Source organism: Rhincodon typus, chromosome 25 (genome assembly GCF_021869965.1).
Source record: "Rhincodon typus isolate 14 chromosome 25, sRhiTyp1.1, whole genome shotgun sequence".
Taxonomy (NCBI): Eukaryota; Metazoa; Chordata; class Chondrichthyes; order Orectolobiformes; family Rhincodontidae; genus Rhincodon; species Rhincodon typus.
Genome location: NC_063356.1, coordinates 26,065,819 through 26,087,940, shown reverse-complemented (window position 1 = coordinate 26,087,940; position 22,122 = coordinate 26,065,819). Strand labels below are relative to the sequence as shown.

The window sequence follows — 22,122 nt, the reverse complement described above, 5'->3', positions numbered from 1 at the left end:
TCTAGGCCCGAAACGTCAGCCTCTCTGCTCCTATGATGCTGCTTGGCCTGCTGTGTTCATCCAGCCCTGCACCTTGTTGTCTCGGATTCTCCAGCATCTGCAGTTCCTACTATCTCTGGTGTCCAATGTTTGATGAGGCGATAGAGTGTAATGTAGAGAAATTGATTCTACAAGGAGAGAATTTGCAGTTAATTTTGTCTGAAAGCAGATTGCTGTGGGTTTCTATGATATTATGAATGTACACTGGTCTACTTGCAGACAGTTTTGAGCAATTGCCCACCACTAAAGTCAAAGACAGGGCATAGGAATCCTGCTGTACCCATTTTGAGAAATGTAACCACATGCTACGATTTCTGTTGAATGATGAGACAGGTAACATCATAAATTTGGTATCTATTGAGATGGCAAGCTGTGGAGAGCAACGGGCACAAACACAGAGGTTGCTGGAGAAAAGTCTGGCAGCATCAGTGGAGAAACAAACAGTTAAATGTTTGAGTCCAGCATGATTCTTCTTCAGAACTGTTCCCACTGTTCCCACTTGTAGATTTGGTTTTCCTGAGTAGAGTTAGTTGTATCAGTGCAAATAAATCTTGCAATATGAGCTTCAAACTGATCTCAGGCATCTTTTTTGGATTTATAAATGACAGTGGGCCAATTATTTGGCATTTACCAATATGGTGAGCCTACTGGCTGACTGATCAAAGATTGAGACATCATTATCACCCAAAAAATGGATTATGTATGGCTAGAATTTGAGACCTGTCTGTCAGATCAAACGCCAGAATTCTAGTCTTGATATCATAAAATCTGGGCTACATGTTCTCAGATAATCAACTGTCAGGTTTATTATGCCACAGCACTCTACTATCTATATCTCCTGATAGCGCCATCATTCCTGCATTAATCTAAAGATTCCAAGTTCAATGGATCCTTTTCCATCAGTTTAGTTATTACTAATTGTCAGACATGGTGGGTTTCTTGATAGAAACACAATCACAGTGCAAAGGAAGTACTCTATTTTCAGGGTCATAAAGTACATAACTCAGAAATATGTTTAGGACGTATTACTCAAATGAATACTCAATTAAATAACCACCTTGTCCTTGTTACAAGTATTTATAGAATCACAGAGTCTGTGTAATTAAGTAGTTGGAGTGGATGGATGAAATAATAATTTAAATTGAGTTTGTTCTGCAAGTACTACGTAGAACACAATTTCAGAACTTTTATTCTGCTGCATGTTTGGTAAGATGCATAACTTGGTGTCACCTAAAGTTAACCAAATTAGTACATTAAGATTTTTATCTCGATGTAAGAGATTTTTCTATCTGAATTAGGTGAAAGGTCATCTCTCACCTCCCAATTGCCAATTATGTCCCCTGAAACTGCCTCAACTGAAACAAATATGGTACTATTCTAAACATCTGACTTATTTAGCTTTGCTTTGGCATGACATATATGCCAAATATGTAACCACATAACTACTGGCAAAATGCAATGTGGTTAAAATAAACTATGTCTACCCAATAATTGTTTTAATTGCTGCTACTAACCCATAAGTAGAAACATTTAATGGTCATTTTAAATTTACACCAAAACTAAAAAAAAACATGACCACTAAAATTAAATGTCATGCTTAAAGTTACATTCTGTACAAGATAGAATTGAAAATAGTCCCCAAGTCTTTTCTAAATGTTAATTTAAAAGTTGTCAAAACCACCAGTCATCCATACAGCCCTAGAACTGCTCATTAATTTTGAGAAGATAAGATTTAGGAACATATCCTGATCCTATACTAGTGTGACGTAAATGATCTCTCCTACCATGGAAACGTCTTCTCCATGTCGACTCTATCCAGGCCTGTCAGTATTCTGTCATTATTCTGTAAGATCATCCATTCGTTCAAGCCACGTGACCTCATCCAGCAGTCGGCACAGTCCAGTGATAGTGTCCTGAGATATCTTCAGCCAGATAGCCAACATTGCATCTTGCTCACCCAACATTGAGGATGGTAGGTCCTGGGCTTCCTGTGCATTCAGTGCATTTTCAGAGGTCCTTCAGCTACAAACTCTTCATGTAGGAGCTGTTCATGTTTGGCTGAACGTTATTGTAGTTCGTGGACTTATTTGTTCTTCTTACATTTCACTAGGTAGCAGTAGTGATGATCACACCTGCTTGGGGAGCAAAAAAAAAGCAGAAAATGCCCTAGGAAATGAATATTCACGTCCATTATAAAGGAAGGCTTAACAACAGTGGGATGCACTGTTTAAATGGAGGTGGAATCAGTTCCGTGTCCCTGTGTACTCTTGGAAGACTTGCATTTGCTGTGTGGGTTGTGATCAATAGATGCCTCTTTTAAGATCACTTGTGATTTCTCTGCTTCACAGAGATGTCTATCTGCAATTTTCAAGGACCAATGACATGGTCAACACTGCTTGCAACAAGTATTTGCACCCTACATACTCGTACACGGCATGCACGATGATCTGATTGCAAATTATTTCCATCCGTACTCTGCAATTACATTACTAATGCAGTTGCCCCTAAAGGACCTCCTGTCATGTTGAATTGAAGCCTGCATTATTGACCATCAAGCAGAGAGTGACCCTGCCATGATCAGAACTATTTTCAATTTGCATTTAGTAATATGGCACATCTTGGAAGATGATGCTGGTCATGTTGAATACCATGAGTACCAGGCTTGGCTTGGTCATCAGGATGCCCCTCAAAACTCTAAGTTTCCTTTCTACTTAGCACTCCCTGACTGCCATTTCTACTGAACCCCCCAAATATTCTCACCACCACCCTGAACTGAGACTCCAAATTTCCTTCTTACTCCAAGCTTAACACCACAGTCTGGTCATGCCCAGCATCATGCTGCACACTCCGCCACCACCAACCTGCACCCCCCAACCCCACCCAACCCCATTAACCCCCCCCCGCAAGGCAACAGTGGTAGTGACCACCTATCACCTCCTATTCCATAGCATCCCATGATCACCATGTACTACTTATGCATTGAAATTCCCCCTTTCAATGGCCTTAAAAATTAATATCCCAAATTGTTGTCTCTAGTCCCCAGTGCTGAGACCCCCTGTCTACACGCACCTCCCAAACAGAAAATTATCCTAAGATTCACACCCATGACATTCATTCCTGATGACTCCCAGGACTGACCATACTATGCTGCTATGACTTGGAGACACAGCACCAACTAACAGTGAGCAGAGCCCTGACTGATCTTTGTGAAGTTCCCCACTGATGATTTATGCATTCCCTAACTTCTTGCTTGGTACCTGCAGGGCTGAACATGGCCCACTCCCTGGACTGGAGTGAGACAGACTCCTCCTGACCCTAATTAGACGAATAGCCATCCCCAAGCCACTGAACTGAGTTTGGATGCTGCCCAGGGTCCCTGACTGAAGGATATCTCCCTGGACTTTGAGACATGGCCATTTGTTTGATGCACATGAACTGTATTTGGCACACAGCCTGCATGACCAAGCTATGTGTTTGAAATTGACTGATAAGCTGCCTGGCTTTGTGTCAGCATTAAAGGCGGAAATACTGTGGGGTTTTCAAATATAGTTGTTGGGGGTGGTGGGGGGAAGGCAATTACTAAATGGCAAGTGAAGAAAAAGCAAGGTAGGGCTGCAGTGAACATCCAGATAGGTACAAAGCAAGTGAGCGCTTAGAAAGGAAACATGTCGCCTGGTGCGAGCTGGGTGCCTGTCCCTTTCTGCAAAGTATTTTTGTAGCAACGTTGCAGTGAAAGGGGCTGATGCACTTCAAAATGCAGCATTAAAGTGCAGAATCATATGGTGAGCGGATTAGAGATGTACCGTGATGGTGAGGAGAGGCTGGCCCTGGTTGGGTGCCAGAATCTGTGTACATAAGCTGCTGCCTGTGAAGCATACCCTGAGACAATGGTGCCTGGCGTCCAAGAGGGAGGTTCAGGAGGGTGAACAACAAGCTGGCGTTGCCAAGTACTCGCTCTAGTTTTCATGACAAGAATTCTTGGCATCTGGTTTCCATCCAGCGAATTGTATAAAGGCAACCTGTGCATTAATGAGGTGAAATTATCTAATAATGAGGGTGATAATGAGCAATTATCCCTTTTATATGCATCTTGCTACCTACCCATGAGCGAAAATCTTCTCTCGATGTCGAGAACCACAGAGAAAATGTGACTTGTTGCTTCCCACATCGAGAAAGGCATCGCTGGATAACCCACCAGATTCTCCCAGGTTTTTCTCCATAGTTAATGTTGTTTAGGCCCTGGGAAAATTCTGCTCGTGTATTCTGCATGATAACAGCTCTACCAATCAGAATTGACTTGCCAACCAATCAGCACACAATTTTCATTTGTTTTCAAAGAAAATGTTAGTCCCCTTTATACTGGTGCTCTTGCAAATGTACTGATGAGTACTAGATGAAAATCTTGAACAAAATGTGTCTTTTTTGGCATTTAGGCAACTTTCTTAAGGAACCTGAGATCCCTCACCCTCTTGCTGCAAATAGCTTTTAGATTAGAACAGCAAATAAAACTACATGAATGAAGCAAGCATTTATAGAGGGAAAGAAACAACAACATCCTAGAACATTGCTCAATATGTTTCAAAGTTGCTTCATATTGAATACTGCTTAAAGTACTTGGGTTTTGAGGATTGTGGAAAAGGGAAATTTCTTCATGTTTTCTGGGCATATCTGTAGTGGTTTCTTTAAAAGAGTTCATTGAAAGTTCATTGTGAACCATGACAGTTCATTTTTCTAACAAGGCTTCCTAGAAATCACATGATTGGTGTTAAGTCTCCCTGTACCTGGAAGTACAGCCCCTGACGAGATATCCCAGAATAGATGAGCATCTCTAGTTCCCACACAATATTTAAAGGGCTGTTGTGCATCCAGGAGAAGCATGATCAGTTCGGATCTGTCCTGCACAGTTCATGATATTTGTCCCTGATGTGGCAGATAAGAAAAGATTGACACTGCACTTTGCAGACACACACCTGGAAGTCCTGATGGACAGGCTGGTGCAGAGCAGAGATGTCCTCTTCACTCAGCACCAGCAGACCCTGCCAGCTTCGTCCAAGCTTGCCAGTCGAATCAGTGAGGTCTCAGTCATCTGGAGGATTGCCCAGCAATGAAAGAAGTTCACTGACCTTCTCTAATATAAATGTCACCATCTTCCCTCTGCTACCTGATGCTTACTCCAACTCTGTTACTGCACTCACCTCCCACCAAGGCTCATAGTCTATAACTCTCATAATGCAACACCTTCCTACATTCACTCTCACCCACAGCTAACCTCCTGCCTCCTAACCCTACATGGTGTCTGTGTTGTTCACTCACTCATTCAGGAACCTCACCTTTACCCCACCTGCACCAGCTGAGCCACCCACTTTCATCTCACACAATCCCTCCTTTTCTCTCATTCCAGGAGAAAACAGCCCATAATACAGCAGAAACAGCCAAGGTGGGCTACTTGACATTCAGCTTCTCAACGACTGTGAGAAGGGGATCCTGATCCTGACTGCTCTGAAATGCTGCCTAATCATAGTTAAGCCTCTGGATCAATCTTGGAGCTGTCTTTAACTTACCGTACCGGGACACTTGATTAAAGACTGTGTCCCTTGACTAAGCTGAGGACTGCTGACAACCCTGACAAACAACCAGGTTTTGTGTCTGAACTAAACAGCAAAGTAATACAGAAATAATGTGAGCCTGGTAGCTCTGGCTGGGGCAAAGTGTCACAATAGCAGAGCAGGAATTCTGTGAGCATCCAAATAGACACAAGGTGAGAAAGTGCTATGGGAATAAAGAAGCAGGGCTGAGGTGCAGCATGGTCAAATCAGTCAAGTGGGTTCCTGTGCCTGAAGGCAAAGTGTCCTTATAGCAGTGATGTACCCCAAAGTGCAGCTTTAAAGTTCAGAGGAATCCTGTAAGGGGATTGGATCAGACAAGTGCCATGAGTGTCTTAAACAGTTCGTAGGTACACAACGCAATCTTCTGTGGACATGGGGTATGTGCAGTTGGTGCCCTGGCATATATCTAGAGTCATTATGGCTGGGTGTACAAGATGGTGACCTGGAGAAGCAAGCAATGTGCTGAAATTACCAGGTACTGGCGCTGACTACTATATTGGGAATTGTCGCTGTCCAGTTTCCTTCTGACAGGATAGGAAGCTGCATATTGATGGGGCAAGTTTTGGCATTAATGAAATCTTTTAACAAACAATAATACCAGTCAATTGACATGTCACTACTCCCTAGTGCGAATCCCATCACAATGTCCAATTCTATTTGAAAATGCAATGAGTGTGTGTGTCTTTGCTGAATACGGTTTGTTTTGATGATGAACCCAGCATTATAATTATTTCGAGATCTAGTTGATACATCTTTTTGTTTAAAACCTGATATAGATGTGGTATGAAATTGGTTATCTTGGCAACTTGAAAAAGTATTTTAATTTTATGTTGTGACCCATGGAGTAGGCACACTGGAATGAGAGTGCACTGTCTAGCCTCAGTGTTAACAATGCCAATTCAAAATCTAAAGCCTTCCACCTTGACACCCAAGAAGCAGTGGCTCAGCATGGCATGGTCTTGGGATACCAATATAAGTGTACAAAGGTGGTCGTTACATATGAAATAGCTAGCATTCAGCAACGCATGGAAAAAATGCACTGAAGAATGGGTCTCAGACATGTTAAACCTACTTCACAAAATGGTTAGTTTGGCCTGGAAGAGCACAAAAACATTGTTTAAATGATAAGGCACAATCCATCGAGAAACTGACTTTGAAACAATGCAAATGCAATTGGTGAGAAGGAGGTAAAAATTACAACTAAGGTGGGTAATAATGTAGAAATTTCCATAAGATGGGTATAAGTGAAGAAAAAGCAGGACAATCTTTTAAATCCATGCACAACCTGCCACCAAGTAAGCGTGAGCCATTAAACTTTATCACATGTATGATCAGCATCTGACTATTGAACAAAATATATATGCTTATATAAGGTCTTGATCACCTGTTTTAAAGATATCAAGGAGTGGAATTTAGTGTTAGAATTAAAAATGTTATGTCCAAAGCAGATCATTAAGGCTTAATCATCAAGGGTTAATAAGACATGGCAATAAGTAATTGAAGAAAAATACATGAAAAACAGGCTTAGTGCATTACTGTCTGTTTTGGTTGACAATGGCCTTGCCTTGGATTGGGAACGGGCTGTTTTACGGCAACACCTGGATTTGTTTGTGACCACCAAAGCACTGAGGAAAGCTTGGGAAAGTGCTCAGAATGGCAATACAGCAGTTATCTCAGATTCAGAAGAGCATTAGTTTTGAAGTATTATAGTATTAATATGTGAAGAGACAAACAGAAATAAAGAAAATTAAAGACTAGCATTGATATAGTGCTTTTCACGACCACCAGATGTCTCAAAGCTTTTACAGCTGACAAAGTACTTTCTGAAGCATAGTCACGGTTGTATTGCAGGAAACTTGTAATATACACACAGCAAACATCTACAAATGATAATGTGATAATGACCAGATAATCTATTTTTATTGTGTGATTTTGATTGAGGATAAATACTGTCCAGAATACTTGGGATAACTCACTGACTTTTCTTAAGAGTAGTGCCATGAAATCTTTTACATCTGCCCAAGCAAACAGATGGAACTCTAGTTTAATATCAAACTTGAAAGGCAGAAGCTAAACTAATGCAATATTCCCTCAATACTGCACTAAAGTATCAGACTTGATTTTTGTGTTCAAGCTTTGAAATGGGAACATTGTAATGTAAAGATGAGAGAATACCAAGTAACCTACAGCTGTCAGAACCAACAAAGTAAGCACATCAAATCACTGAAGCATTTATTGAAAATCTTTTGCCTGCACCACTGTTTTTCTGGAAGCCAGTAGAGTACAGGTGAAGGTACAATTGACAATGGAACTAATGTAAAATGATGACTTGTAAGCTCTACAACTTAAATTTAATGCAATTTAACTTACCTTAGATAGACTGTTACTGCACAGATACAGGCCATTTGGCTATTTACACCAACATTCTTCTCCATATGAGTCTAATCCATTCTACCAACCAGTCTCTACAGAATCTCATTCAAATCGTAGCCAATTTGCATTCATTACATACCTTCAATGTGGAAAACATCCGAACGGATTTTGCTAAGGTGTGATCGGACAAAATTTCTGACACAATGAAATCGATATAAAGTGAGGCAGTTATTAAGGGAATTTGAAAGCCAGCTTAGACAGTTAAATGTATTACTGGAAATGCTGGGGCAAAGGAAATTGAGGATAATGGGGAATAAGTGGGTGTATGGGATGTAGGGCCCATGTGGGCGAGTGCACAGAAGGCCCAAGTCAGATGAATACACTAAGCTAACAGGTGCTTCTTTGTTTATGCTGTTAGTTGGCTTCTGGGCATTCTGTATGGAATGCTGAAGGTAACATCATTGGTATCTTCCAGTTTGCTGCATTCAGGACATCACAGAAACTCTCAGGAAGAACACATACATCACCTTTCCAATGAACAGAGAAAGCAAGATGAGAGAGTTCTTGCCTTTGCTCATACTGCTGGAATGCCCACAATCTAAGATGCAACAGACGGCATTCACATTATCTTCTATCCTCTCATCATCATCCTGATGTCTTTGTGAACAGAAATGAATATTTGTTTTTAGGCAGTGCATCACACAGTGTATACCTGGTTTCTGGGCAACGGTCATAATTCATTTATCCTCCACCAATCCTTAGGTTGTCCTTAGGCCATCCAACAGGTTGAAGTCAAAAGTCAGCAGCAAGGTGATAAGGGATACACCTTCATAAATAGTTCATGACTCCTGCCAGAAACCTGGGCACAGTTGCAGAGGGGGCTGATGATGATTATCATATAGCACCTCAAAGTATCCTTTAATAGACCATTGGCTCCAGCAGTGCTTCTACTGGCTGGAGAGTCTGACATGTTTTGAGATTTGTGGTTGCCTGTTGCATAACTTCCTAACAAAGACAGACAGGCCTTTACAACCTCCTCAACACTAGGAAGTGTAGGAAAGAAGAGGAAATGTCAATAATAAATTTGTTATTTCTATTCAAGTCAGAGACAGTTTTATTTTAAAATCAGTAGGGGAATCAAGGGTTATGGAGATAAGGCAGGAAAATGGAGTTCAGGATTATCAGATCAGTTGCAATCTCACTGATTGGTGTAACAGACTCCATGGGCTGAATAGCCTACTTCTGCACCTACATCTTATGAGCTTATTCTCACATCTAAGTTGGAAGGTTTTCATCATAAGATTTGAGTTTACTAACTTAGTTGACTCTTCTCCCTTCCATGTCTCTTTGGAAGAGACATGGAAATGAGTTCTAGTCTGCCATCTCAAGCAAAGCAAAGGGCCTCATGGCACTATTCAAAGATAAGGAGAATTCTCCAGGTCTCAAAGAGAATGTATCTTGCTAAACCAATGTCATTAAAACATATTACCTGGCCAGTAATCTTATTGCTCTTTGTGGAACTCGCTTGCTTTCATTTTAAGAGTCAGAGAAATCCACAGCATAGAGAAAGGCCTTTCAGCTCATTACATTCATGCCAATAAAAAACAACTGTCCAACTATTCTAATCCCATTTTCCAGCATTTGGCCCATAGTCTTATATGCCTTGACATCACAAGTGGACATCTAAATACTTTTTAAATGTTATGAGAGTTTCTGCCTCCACCACACTCACAGGCAGTGAGTTCCAGATTTCCACCACCCTCTTGGTGAGTAAGTTTTCCTCATATCTCCTCTAAACAATCTGCCCTTTATCTTATAATCTATGCCCCTGTTCATAAACCCCTCCATCAAGGGGAAAGGTTTCCTTCTGTCTCCCCTATCTATGCTCCTCATAATTTTATACATCTCAATCATGTCCACTGTTAATCTCCACCAATCGAAGGGAAAAAAAACAAAGCTGTCCAATCTCTCCTCATAACTAAAATTCCCCAAGCCCAGGCAACATCCTGGTAAATTTTCTCTGCACCCTCTCCAGTGCTAGCACATCCCTCCAATAACAATGAATGCATTCCAAAATGCTTTGTAGAGTATAGTGCACTGTGGGATATTCTGAAGCAATGAAACTTCTTTGTAAATTCTGTGCTGTAAGGACAAAATAAAAGATTTTTTTAGAAGTTTTAGCCGCCGAAGCAACATCTTTGGGTTGCTAAACACCAGAAATTCGGGTCCAGAAATGACGTATTCACTTACAGAAAAATGTTGATCTGAGGGAAATAACAGTGAATGAATTTCTGTTAGAAAATGTCCTTCATTCATCAGGCATACAATGAACATTTGTGATGAAAGTGTTCAGTTTCTCAAATACTAACTACAAAACAAGATGAATATTTGACTATGGATCACATCTATGGGTTTGAACATTCACAAGTTTTAAACGTGTTGACTTATTGGTGATCCACATTGTGCATGGATATAAGCAGCAAACAATCACCAATCAGTAGAGTAGATACATTGCAGGATGCTGCCAATGTATCCAGTTTTTTATTTCTAATGGGCTTCTTTTTGCTCTATTTCCTTTATTAATTATTTTGCTGTTAGTGTAATCATTTTTTGTAATACTTATCCTAAAGATATTAAAGGAGGATAATGTACTAAAGAAGACCGAAGCTACTTCTGCTGGTTAGAGAATTTAGGATTAGGGACCATAATCTAACATTTAGAGCTGGATCTTTCAAAAATGAAAATAGGAAACACAGAGGTGTTTCTAAGCATAAAAGGTGGTCAAAGTTTGGAAATCTCTTCCATGTGTATTCCTAAAATTTCAACTGTGTTTAAACTTGGGTTCAGTTGCTTAATTGAGTTTCAGTTTCAGGGTTGGACAATAAGGTGCAAATCAGTGACTCCAATTTAAACCACTCTTGTTAAACGTGATACAAAGGAAACACAATTCATTTTGCAATGTATTTATGTCCTTCTTGTCTGGTTGTGAACTCTAGTGCGCTGGTTCTAAACTGACAATTATTACATACTATAAATACATTTCAGGTGACCTTCACCGATTAGTTTATGTACCTTTTTATATGACTTTGCAAACTAAATAATGCTTTGATTGTATGTGTGTTACTAGCTTTGAAAAGTGTATTGTATTCATTGTCATTATTATTTTGAAAATCATCGAGCTTTATTGTGTGTATGTGTGTGTGAATGCATTTAATGTTCTTATTTTTAGGGTTCTTGGATCAAAGACCCTTTTTCATGCTGTGTTGTAATTTTATGAAACTCAAGTTTCAATTGGAAAATAATTTTACTCATAAGTTACTATCAGCCATAGAAACTAGTAAGTTCTACAGTACTAAGAATTGAATGTATTCAACTTCAATGGAACATCATTAGCCTTTTGAGGGAACTTTAGAACAAGATTAGATCATTTAATCTGTTCCACCATTTAATGAAATCATGGCATTCTATGTCTAAATTGAATGCCTTTGCATCAAAACACTTTCACAAAAATCTATCAATGTTAGATTACAAATTGTTAAATTTTTTAGCTTTTGTTAATGTGTTTTTAAGAGTGTTCAAACCTTCTCCCTTGCTTTGAGTGTAAAAGTGTTTCCTATTTTTACTACTGAAGGTCCTGGTTTTAATTTTTAGACTACACCCCCGGTCCTAGATTCCTCCACTAGTGGGCATAGTTCCCTTTTATCTCCCATATTCACTCCTGTTACCAACTTGAAACCTGTTTGATTGTAAAATGTTTACATGATTAAAAGTCTCCAGCATCAAATCCTGTATACTGCACCATATTGCATCAGCTGCCTGTCATAAGTTTCCTCTAGTTTTAATTTCGATGGAAAAGGTTCCAATACCTTGACATATTTACCAGAGTATCAAAACTTGAACTGTACACAATACTCCAAACATTGACGTACCAGTGCATTATACAGACATATTCTTGCTTGTTGCATGATGTTGCACGGGAGTGGCACCTATGGAATTGTACAAACTTCTTGAAACAAGTAGGCAGACCGTAGTCGATCTGGTGCTAAACTCTCAATTCTGTGGGAGGAAAATGTTTGGTAGTTTCTGCAATGTGCTTATAGCGTGCACTGACCTAATTAGTGGCTACAAAATTATGTTAATTCATTATAATTGGCTCCACAACAAATTCTTTTTGGCATTTTGCAATGCTGGGCACCAGTATGAAACAAAGCCTGGGAGACCACTCATTCAATTAATGCAAGCCTCCTTAAACTGTTATTTTAACCCATGACTTCTACTGGCTATTTTTAAGTGGCCAAAGTGAACTCTGCTTATTATTCATCTTGCATTTAGTTTTTCAACTAAGTATATTTTTAAAGATAATTCAGTGCTCCAGTGTGTACTGCTCTAAATTTAATATTCTTCTTGTTACCTGACCCCAGTTGTCCCTACAACTTCAGACACAATATTTACCCTTGAATTCTATACGGTCGCCAGTGGACATTCTTATTTGAAGGAGGCGGAGTAGATTCCCTGAAGGGAGGAGTGGCAAGTGCATTTGAACCTCTGATCTGATATCCATTATCAGGTGGACTTAAGTAATATGACCCGAGCTGACTTATTTGGGCACATGTGGAGAGACTGTGGTATGCTTAATTAGGCAGGCAATCACCAACGTGTGTGGCAATCACAGGAAATTGCTGATGGGCTACATCTAGCACAAGCTTACCCCTGTCCATCGCCTTCAAAGTCACTCTTTCACAATGGGCAAGGGAGCTGATATGAAGTTTGAGTCAATTTTGGATTTTTTTTGCCCATCATTTTCTCATTCCTCTCAATTCCACTATTGGAACTGGTCTTACCTTTGTGAACCACCAAATGTGGAATGCAGTGGTGGATGGGAGCCTCAAAGAAAATAACATTAAAGCTGCTGACTAAGTACTTGGTAACAGCAAAACATTGCAAAAAAACTGATCAGAAACTTTCAATAAACTTACAATTAATGAATCATTTGGACTTGATAGATACTCTCACCTCTTCAATGCACCTCCCTATGCCTAGACTCACTTGCATATAGATAGTAAGAAGGCAACAACATTAATGAAGCGGAGAATTGGACATATGATGTTAATTCAGCTTTTTGAGCTCATATACAATGTGATACATTGTGAAACATCTAGGCTATTTTATCCAACTTACAGAGCCACAACTTTACATTTCTGATGATATTGGGTCATGTTTATTACATTACTTTGCTGAGTTGTTAAAATCTTTGTTATGACAGTTAATACAATTAATATCATTGCTTTATTGACAGCTCTATCTCCAGAGAAGTAAAAGAAAGAACTTAAACCTAAAAAAGTCAGTAGGTTAAGGAGTGGGCAATGTGTTAAATGGCAGAAATTGGCACAAAGTCAGGAATCCATTGGCAATCACTGACTTCAGCCTTATATCCATTGGTTGAAAGCAGGAAATCACATTGAGATAAATGTGTTGTTAATTGCAATATGTTAAAATTAGCAACTGCTTTAACTTAGATTTTGGAAATTAACTGAAAGTGCTCTAATTTCAAAAGCTTCTTGGAAGTCACTAGTCAAAGCAAAGTTGAAGGAATAGTGGAATTGAGAGGAATGAGAAAATGATGGGCAAAAAAAATCCAAAATTGACTCAAACTTTACATCAGTTCCCTTGCCCTTTGTGAAAAGTTTTTGCTCATGCACATATTCTGAGAATGTGCCTCCACTTGACGGAGGTGATGCCCACAGGTTTGGAAGTCATTTTAACTGCCATGGAGATGTGTGACTTATCCATCCTTCCCATCTGTCAATCATCAATGCAGCTTGGGTGCAATATAACTTGGACCTCAGATGGGAATCAAAATGACCAACAACATCAATAGCTCTAACAATATGCAGCTCACCTTCAATCACTAAAAAGTCATCCTGTTGCAAGATCTCATGGACATACCTTGACAATTTCAGCTGCTCTGAGCTTTTTCACACCTTTAAGTCGAGTTCAAGGTTGACTCCTCTGGCACTATAGCTACCCACTGAACGCCTGGTTGAGGACACCCATTAGGAAACCAAAAATGTGGAAGAGAAGGTTTGCTTTATGGCTTGGTTCCAATTTTGGAACCTATTTGAATGTCTCTTTGGGTAACTTGTGGCTAGATGTATATTAGGGAAAGTTTCCTCTATCGTGGAGTGACTAGAGGCTGACTCTACCAGTAGTTTCTACAAAACACTTTTTATTTATTTTTTATAACATACTTTGTTGTAAATCTTCTCCAGTATAGACTGTTCCTTCTCAGACTATAACACATAACAGCTAATGGTACTGCCATAACATCAGATACATCACTATCTCATTACTGTATACACCTGAGCAAAAAATATGTCACTGACCACGATGGTAATGCTGTACTTTAGGTGACAGGACACATCTGGGGCATTTTCCAGTATGCATAATTCAGCTATCAAGACTAATAGTGGTGCATTGCACTTTGTACCACATAAGGTAGCAGCAAGGACCGGAGTTCTATGTGGGAGGAAATGCTGAGTAAATAACTTTTTCTTCAGAGTAAGAGAGAGATGAGGTGTAGTAACATGAGTAGATGGGCATGATGTGGTGAGGAAACTAACAGCAAGGTACACAGTTCAGCTAGACTGAAGCAGTGATGTATTTGACAGCCAAATTCCAAGCTGACATGGCTCCCAACACCTCTAACACAAAATAATCCTACAATTTGTAAACCAGCCTTATCACAAATGCACATCAAAAGTGAAGAGGCCTCTTAATAAGCATCAGTCAAAAATGAGCTGCTGATGCCAAATCAACATGAGTGAGTGCCATATGCTATCTGGATATGTGATGTTCAATTCTGTTATTAAGTAGCTCAGAGGGCCCCATCTCTAACAGCTAGGCAGTCTGACACTTGGCTTATTTACTGCAACTCCTCCTCTGCAGCTGTCAGCATAGAGATGGCCAGCTCTTTGTTACTCCTTCATGGACTCTGCGCATTTATTCTACAAGGAGAGACGGATACACCTGAATGGAAGAAATGGCATGTGTTGAGTAGAGAATCAGATGTCATTTATGGAGATTGGCTGTGAGGGACAGGTTTGACATTGTATTAGGATGAAGATGTGACTAGGAAATAGGTGGGAGATGGGAGAAGGGAAGAGGAAAGGGTGCACCTGCAAGATCATATCAGCTGGGAAAGACTTGGAAAGGCAAACTGAAAGGTGTGCACAGTTCGATGCATATCAAAATATACCTGAATATAACATACCATTCCCCTTCCTGACTTGAGTAGGTAATTAACTTTACTTCAGCTCCACATCCAGAAATAAGGCATCACTCTCCTGCTGCTAAACTTCTGAGCAATTTCAACCCTGTGCTCTTGTGCCCTGCGACTGACAACTTCCTCCTGTTGGCGAGAAAGGTAATCTTTCTATGGGCCTGTGGAGCCCTCAGGATCAGTCCTTGAAAGCTTCAGTGAAACAAGGAGCTTTCTTGTAGCATTGTGAACCCATTGCCGCAGTTTTGCGATCTGTTGGCACATTCGGATAACTTTTCAACTTTAATTCTTGCATGTTCCCCTTAAAACCTCTGACGTACACTCATGCAGCTTGTTATCATGCTCACTCACACTAATTGGTTGCTAAACCAAGAAGTCAAGTGCTCATGCATGGGCTGCATTAAAATGCTACTGACTAATATGCTGCTGAAATCTCCAGCTTCTCAGTGCTCTATTGGGCTCCTCTACCATCTGCTCATTGGGCAATTGGAATCCAGCCAAAGGTGTAAAACACAAGAATATTTTAGCAAAAGGCATTTCATGAGATTAAGCAAGTAATAAGAAAACATCTGCTCTTTCATATTAGGGAGGTTTTCTATCCCAAAAAGCTGTGAAAAACGCTGACGAGATTTTGCTGAGTGGTTGGTTTGACCTGAAGAAAATATATTTTATAAAGGAAATAATTTCTGACAAACATGTTGCATTCCTCCTGTAGAACTTTCATTTACATATTAATTGAATTTATTCAATCTAGTTTCTGAGAAAACGGTTTGGTATTTAATATTATTTGCCTTTCAGATTGGCAGAAAGTATAATGAGATTTCTATACTGATTCCAAATGGAAGGGTAAATGTTAATGTTGCACCAAGCAACTGAACATGCACACAACAACAGCAAGTTGAATTGATATCATGTCTTCAATGTAATAAAACATTACAAGGTTTTAAGGAGCATCTTGAATGAAGAAAAAGAAAAGTGCAGAATCAGAGAGGCTTTGGAGGATGAAGCCCATTCATGGTTTACCCGATTCGTTAGAACAGAATTTTTTGTTGAAACACTGCAAATGTAAAAATTGAAGTTGCTCTATATTCCCAAAAAAATCTCGGATGATATTGAAAAAAAACTCCAACCCAGTCCATGATCAGTGTCATAACTCTTTTTTGGCATTGTCAATCTACAGCAATCTTGTTATTTACAGGCAGTCCCTGAGTTGTGAACGGGTTCTATTCTGGAGTCCATTTGCAAGTCGATCTATAGGGAAGTTGGAACACAATGCAGGGCGATGTAAACCAGCTGTTTGTCAGAACAAGAAATGTTCATGGATCAGATGTTTAAAATTCACCTGACGAAAAAGCAGTGTTCCAAAAGCTTGTAATTTCAAATAAACCTGTTGGACTATAATCTAGTGTCATGTGACTTCTGACTCATATTTAAAATTACACCCCTGTATGGTCCGCATTTGTAAATACAAGCATTCATTAAGTCGGACATTCGTAAATCGAGGACCTCTTGTATATCACTTGACTTCTGTCTTGAATTTCAATACATTGTTGTTAATTACCTTAGCCAATGGCAAATTCTTTGCTAGAAGCAAGCTTCAAACCTTTCACTAAAACAGCATCGTATCATCTCCCACTGAAACTATGTTCATGGTTATCTATGTTCCCACAATAGTCATGTTCAAGATGTTGTCAAAATAATTTTTGAAATGAAAATCATACTCTTTAATTTTGAATAAGTTAAGACAAAGTTATAAAGAAGTAAGTGATTATTTGTACAACATGGGCGGGAAATGTATTAAATGGTAACATGGTTATAAAGCTATACCATATCTAATTTTTTGTTTGTTCCTGTTGTTAATACTGCATATCACACTCCCAGACTGGAGGCTTGTTTATTTACAAGTTGGAAATTCTGTGAAATCACATAACTTGAGATCGTAAGTTTTGAGGAACTCTTTTACTTATTCAACACAAACACAGAGCGAACACCCATCAGCAAAAAAAGGAACATTTATCAAAAACTGAGAATGTCGCTGGTGTGGGATGTATGAGCATGAATAATGCAGAGGGTGGTAGGAGGGGAAATGATTTTCGCTAAACTTCTGATAACTGCAACTTACTTGCACAAACAATTTTTCACAGAAATAAAAGCACCATGTAAAAATCTGGAAAAGTTTTGCTTCCCCAAATATTTAGTTCTTGAACATAACAAATTTTAGTTTCTGAGTACACAAGTTGGCACCAACTTAAAACATTTGGAACTATTTTGTGCCTGATGTGCATAGTTGGCATTTTTTCCCCAGTCAAGGAACAATCAGAAGTTTTGGCTCCTTTGTAATATTCCCATTCCTCCTTTATAACATTGATTGCAAATGTTACTAAGCCTTACTCATGAGCAAATATTTCCCCAGGTGACCTTGAAACTTAAATTTCATTGTGAATATAGGCAAATTAAACTTTTCATGTTGATCTCATATTCCTCCTGATACAATTTAATCAGTGTTAATTTCTATGTTTAAAATTGCTTCTAAAAAATTGTTAAAAATGCATATGTTTCTTTAGTTCAGATATGGAAGAGTAGCATATTAACACAAATTTATCATACCAGAACTTCATAAATAATTGGTTAGGCTTCAACTTGAGTATTGTGGTCAATATTATGGACAATTCTGGACACCATTCTTCAGAAAAGATATAAAGGTCTTAGAAAGGATATAGAATGGGCTTACAATGATGTTATCAGAAATGAGGGAGAGCTGTGAACTCCATTATAAAAAAAAGCCCAAGCAAGTTTCTTGCTACTGGCATACATGTCTGAAATGAAAGAGAGCAGATTAATACTTTTGCATACCAAATGTCTTTTGAAATATGTGCATTCATTCAGAGCGAAAAATGATTTTTTCCAGAGGAGTTGAGGAAAATTGGAACTTTCTTCTTGGAACAGAGAATGGTAAGACTTCATCTAATAAATATATACAAGATGATCACATGTCTTGTTAGAATGGGTAGGAAAATTGATGAAATCTAATATGTAGGAAGTCTTAATAATGCACTTAATGTTAACTTCAGTCCTGTCCTGATTATCATCTGAAAACTGTGATTAAACACATATGCAATAACAGTAAAGTGTGTACAGGAAACATCTATTTATATTCAATAACTATTGCTCTGATGATTCAACTTGTTTCAGTAGTGTATAGCCAAGTCACACTAATCACAAATATCGCAGGTTTAAATTCCAGTCTGGGTCAGCTGTTTACAGTCAAACAGTACAATTGCCTTTGGTACCCCTGATCTGGGAGGGAATATCAGCCTAATTTCTCACTGTAAGCCACAGTTCAATGTCTATTGAATGTGTGTTTTTGTGGATATTGGGTAAGAAAAAACAAAATCATAATGTAATACTCGCTCCATTCACATAATGTGTTGATGTACAATCCCATTAATTACCCATGTACACCAGAGGACTGGGATGCTGAACCTATTTGGTGCCTTTGAAACCATAACCTGTCAAGGAGTCAGCAAAAAAGAACAAAATTGTCAGCAAAAAAGATCAGAAATGAAAGCAAAAACATAAATACCTATGAAAAGGATCCTGCAATTTGATACAACTTTGAACAAGTAATGTGAAATACAAAATGGTGTTCCAATCATTACATAAAAGGATTTCATTTTTAAATTATTGGACTTTATCATATTATGATAAAGGGATTTGATGTATTATGACACTAGGCTATGATTCTAAACACTCAGTTCTGTTAATTTTGCCCCATATCACTTAGTCTTTATATATTTCTTTTGTTTTTATGTCATTTAGAAAGATGGTTATTTAATTAAATGTAACCAATATTCTTGCAGCTCATTTGATTAGTTCTTGTCGGCTGAATTTGTATTTTTGTAACTTTTCATGCAATGTACGGCGATTTTAAAATCATAGAACAATCATAATCAAGAATAATTGTACTTTGACAAAAATATACATTTATATGGATATCCTAGCAATCACTTTAAACATCAATATCAAGATGTTTGGAAGGAAATAATATGTAGTTGAGTGGTAAAACTAAATGATGATATTGTTTGTTTCCTTGAACTATGCACTATTTTCTCCCAGGTTTTGGAAGACTATTTAATTTCTTAAGTACACCCCGCTAATGCATGACATTATGGCTGATCTGCCCCTCAACCCTACTTCCCACTTTTTCTCAATATCCCTTGATATACATGTTTGCTTCTTTTGTTATTTTCTTCTTCTGTTTCAGCAGCAACCAGAGGAAAGTTTGACATAATTTAGAAAATGGAAACTGGTACTTTCCATGCTGTTTTACATTGGAAAATGCAACAAATAGAGAATTACTTAAACACTTGCAAAAGTTTAGAAAGAAATACTTGGAGAAAAACATTGAGTAAAATATTATAACAAAGGATAATCTAGTCAAGAAGTTAATTTGAAATAGTTACCTGAAAAATTAATATCTTCTTGACAACTGGTGTTTTCTTAAATCCAATACCTGCAATTTTTCCCCAAGTTTTCTCATACACTGTGGATCTACTCAGTGACTCTCTAGAGTCATAATCAGTTAAGCAGAAGAAAATTATTTAAACTGCACTATTATGCTTGGCCAGAAGTTCAAATCCAACGGATAAAGAATGGAATACAATAAAATAATGTTACTTCTATAAACGCCAGTTTTCCTCCCTGCATATATTCCATTTAAAGTATTGGCAGCTGGGGAATTTATAACACATAGAACCACAACTTGTGTGGTCTAAGATCTGTTTTTATTTCCCTCACAGGTAAGAGTTCACCTGTATTCCAAAGCAGTCTGCACAGTGACAACTGCCAGCTAGGATTTAACTTAGTTACAGACCAATGTGTATTATGAATTTAGACAGAATTAAAAAAAACAAACAAATTGGGGAAGGATGCCAAACAGAATTTTTTTTTTCCCAGTTAACAACCTTTAAGTTGTACAAATTTTACTGAGGTAGTTGCATATTCAAGAATTGGGTCCTATCATATTTACCACTGAAATCAGTTAGCAAGTTGAAAATTAGGCTCACCAATTTATCCTCAGAATGTAAAATTACAGATTCACATTATTCCTGGTCTATTAGAATAGCCTACTACATGATATATACAGAGACAAGAATTATAAATATTGACGTGCATAGCTGGGCCACTTCCTATTGATACAAACAAACCATGTTGAAATTCTCCTTCTGGTTCCACTTTTGCTGTCAACATGAAGAATTGTTGAGCAACATTGCTTGCTCGGAACAATTGGTGTATTTAAACATCGTGCTAGTTATGCAAAGTGTACATTTAAGTTTAGCTTTACGAAAGGTTATTAGAATCAGCTGTTTATTTGCAAAACCACATGGCTGAGAATATTTATCCACAGCTATCAGTTTCTGCATACCTCAAATATTTTTCTGTGAAGTTTGAAATGATATGGAATCTATTAATATTTTTTCCACTAGCCTAATTTCTGTTGGTGCTTTTAACAAAAGAGAATATTGATGAACAAGATTGGTGGATAGTGTGAATTAATTTCCTGAAACGATGTTTGAATTATGAACAGTTTAACATTCTAACACTTACTGTGCTTTCTATAGGTACAAAGTTTGAACAGTTTAAGCAATATTTCCAATATTAATTTTGTGCTTTGCCTTTCTAAATATATTGCAAAACATGCTTCTTTAAATAGTGAAAAACACACCTCAATGTACATTTTGTTACACAGATTCTCTCTGAATGGGCAATATAAGGATCAGATTATGTCAAATTTCTTCACAGAAAATCTTATGGCTATTTATATTCCAGGGATGTGGAGGTTTTGTGGTGGAAGGTGAGGGATAATGGTAGGGAGGGGTTGGTAGAGTTGGAGCTCCACAAATATGGAACTTTAATTCCACAGCGTGTGATTCGTTTTTTCAACAGGTTCTCTGTGCAAAAAAAGCCAAGTCTGTTAATCAAACTGATTTCTGGGTAGAGAGGATTCTGGTGGTTCTGGAGGATTCTCAATGGTATTGGCGGAGTGGTGATATGCATATCTAATTTCTGACTCCAGAAGAGGGTCTGAAACAAAAATGTTCTGATCTCGGAACCTGAGTGGATTGGGTTCTAATTTGTCACTATATGAGTCTTTGTATGGGATTTGCCTGAAGGGGAAGGAGCTTGATGAGTTAGGAGGTTGGATTCATCAGAAAACTCCACTGCTCCACCTGGCCCCGCAAGGAGAGTTATAAAGCGAATGTTCCCTCTCCCTCATGATGTACTTGCCTGTTCAGCTGTCAGAGTTTCCAAAGCCTGAGAAAACCTGGCAAAGTTGGTTAAAGTCAGAGAGTGTAAGCTCATTAAAATATTTCAATTTCCACCCAGCCTGCAGGAATGGATTGGCTACCACCCCTGTGTCCAGCTTCCAATAAACCAGAAAGTGAAAGAGTTGGAAGTAGGTTGAGATCAGGTTTGAGATTGTAGAAAATCTAACCAAATGCCCATTTGGGCAACTCATGTATTTCCAGGGATTTAGTATCCACCCTTAAAACTGAAAAAAGAAATTCCTACTGTTCTCCTGGGTAATGGATCAAAGGTCTTACTATGTTGCAATAGTAACAGGATACTGCTTCCAGGAACTGGGAACACAGGAGTAACTGGGGAATACTGGTGTTGAGAGATCTGTGTGTCAGGAAGAGCATCCGGGGAGGAGGAAACTCAACTTGAAAACCAGATGACCTCGGAAATTTGATCCTTATAACTGTCTGCTGGATGATACCTTTATTTTTCTTTGGAAGGTTAAGCAGGTTTGTATTTTGTATA

The 22,122-nt window shown here is 38.5% G+C and overlaps 1 long non-coding RNA gene across 1 annotated transcript in view; it reads left to right on the top strand.

The window, feature by feature from the left end:
• LOC125486096 overlaps positions 1-16,202 on the top strand; it is a 23,965-nt gene extending 7,763 nt beyond the window's left edge. Inside the window, exon 3 of the long non-coding RNA XR_007264782.1 lies at positions 16,096-16,202. This is a non-coding gene — a long non-coding RNA (uncharacterized LOC125486096). The remainder of the gene's footprint in view (positions 1-16,095) is intronic.
• The last annotated feature ends 5,920 nt before the right edge of the window (positions 16,203-22,122 follow it).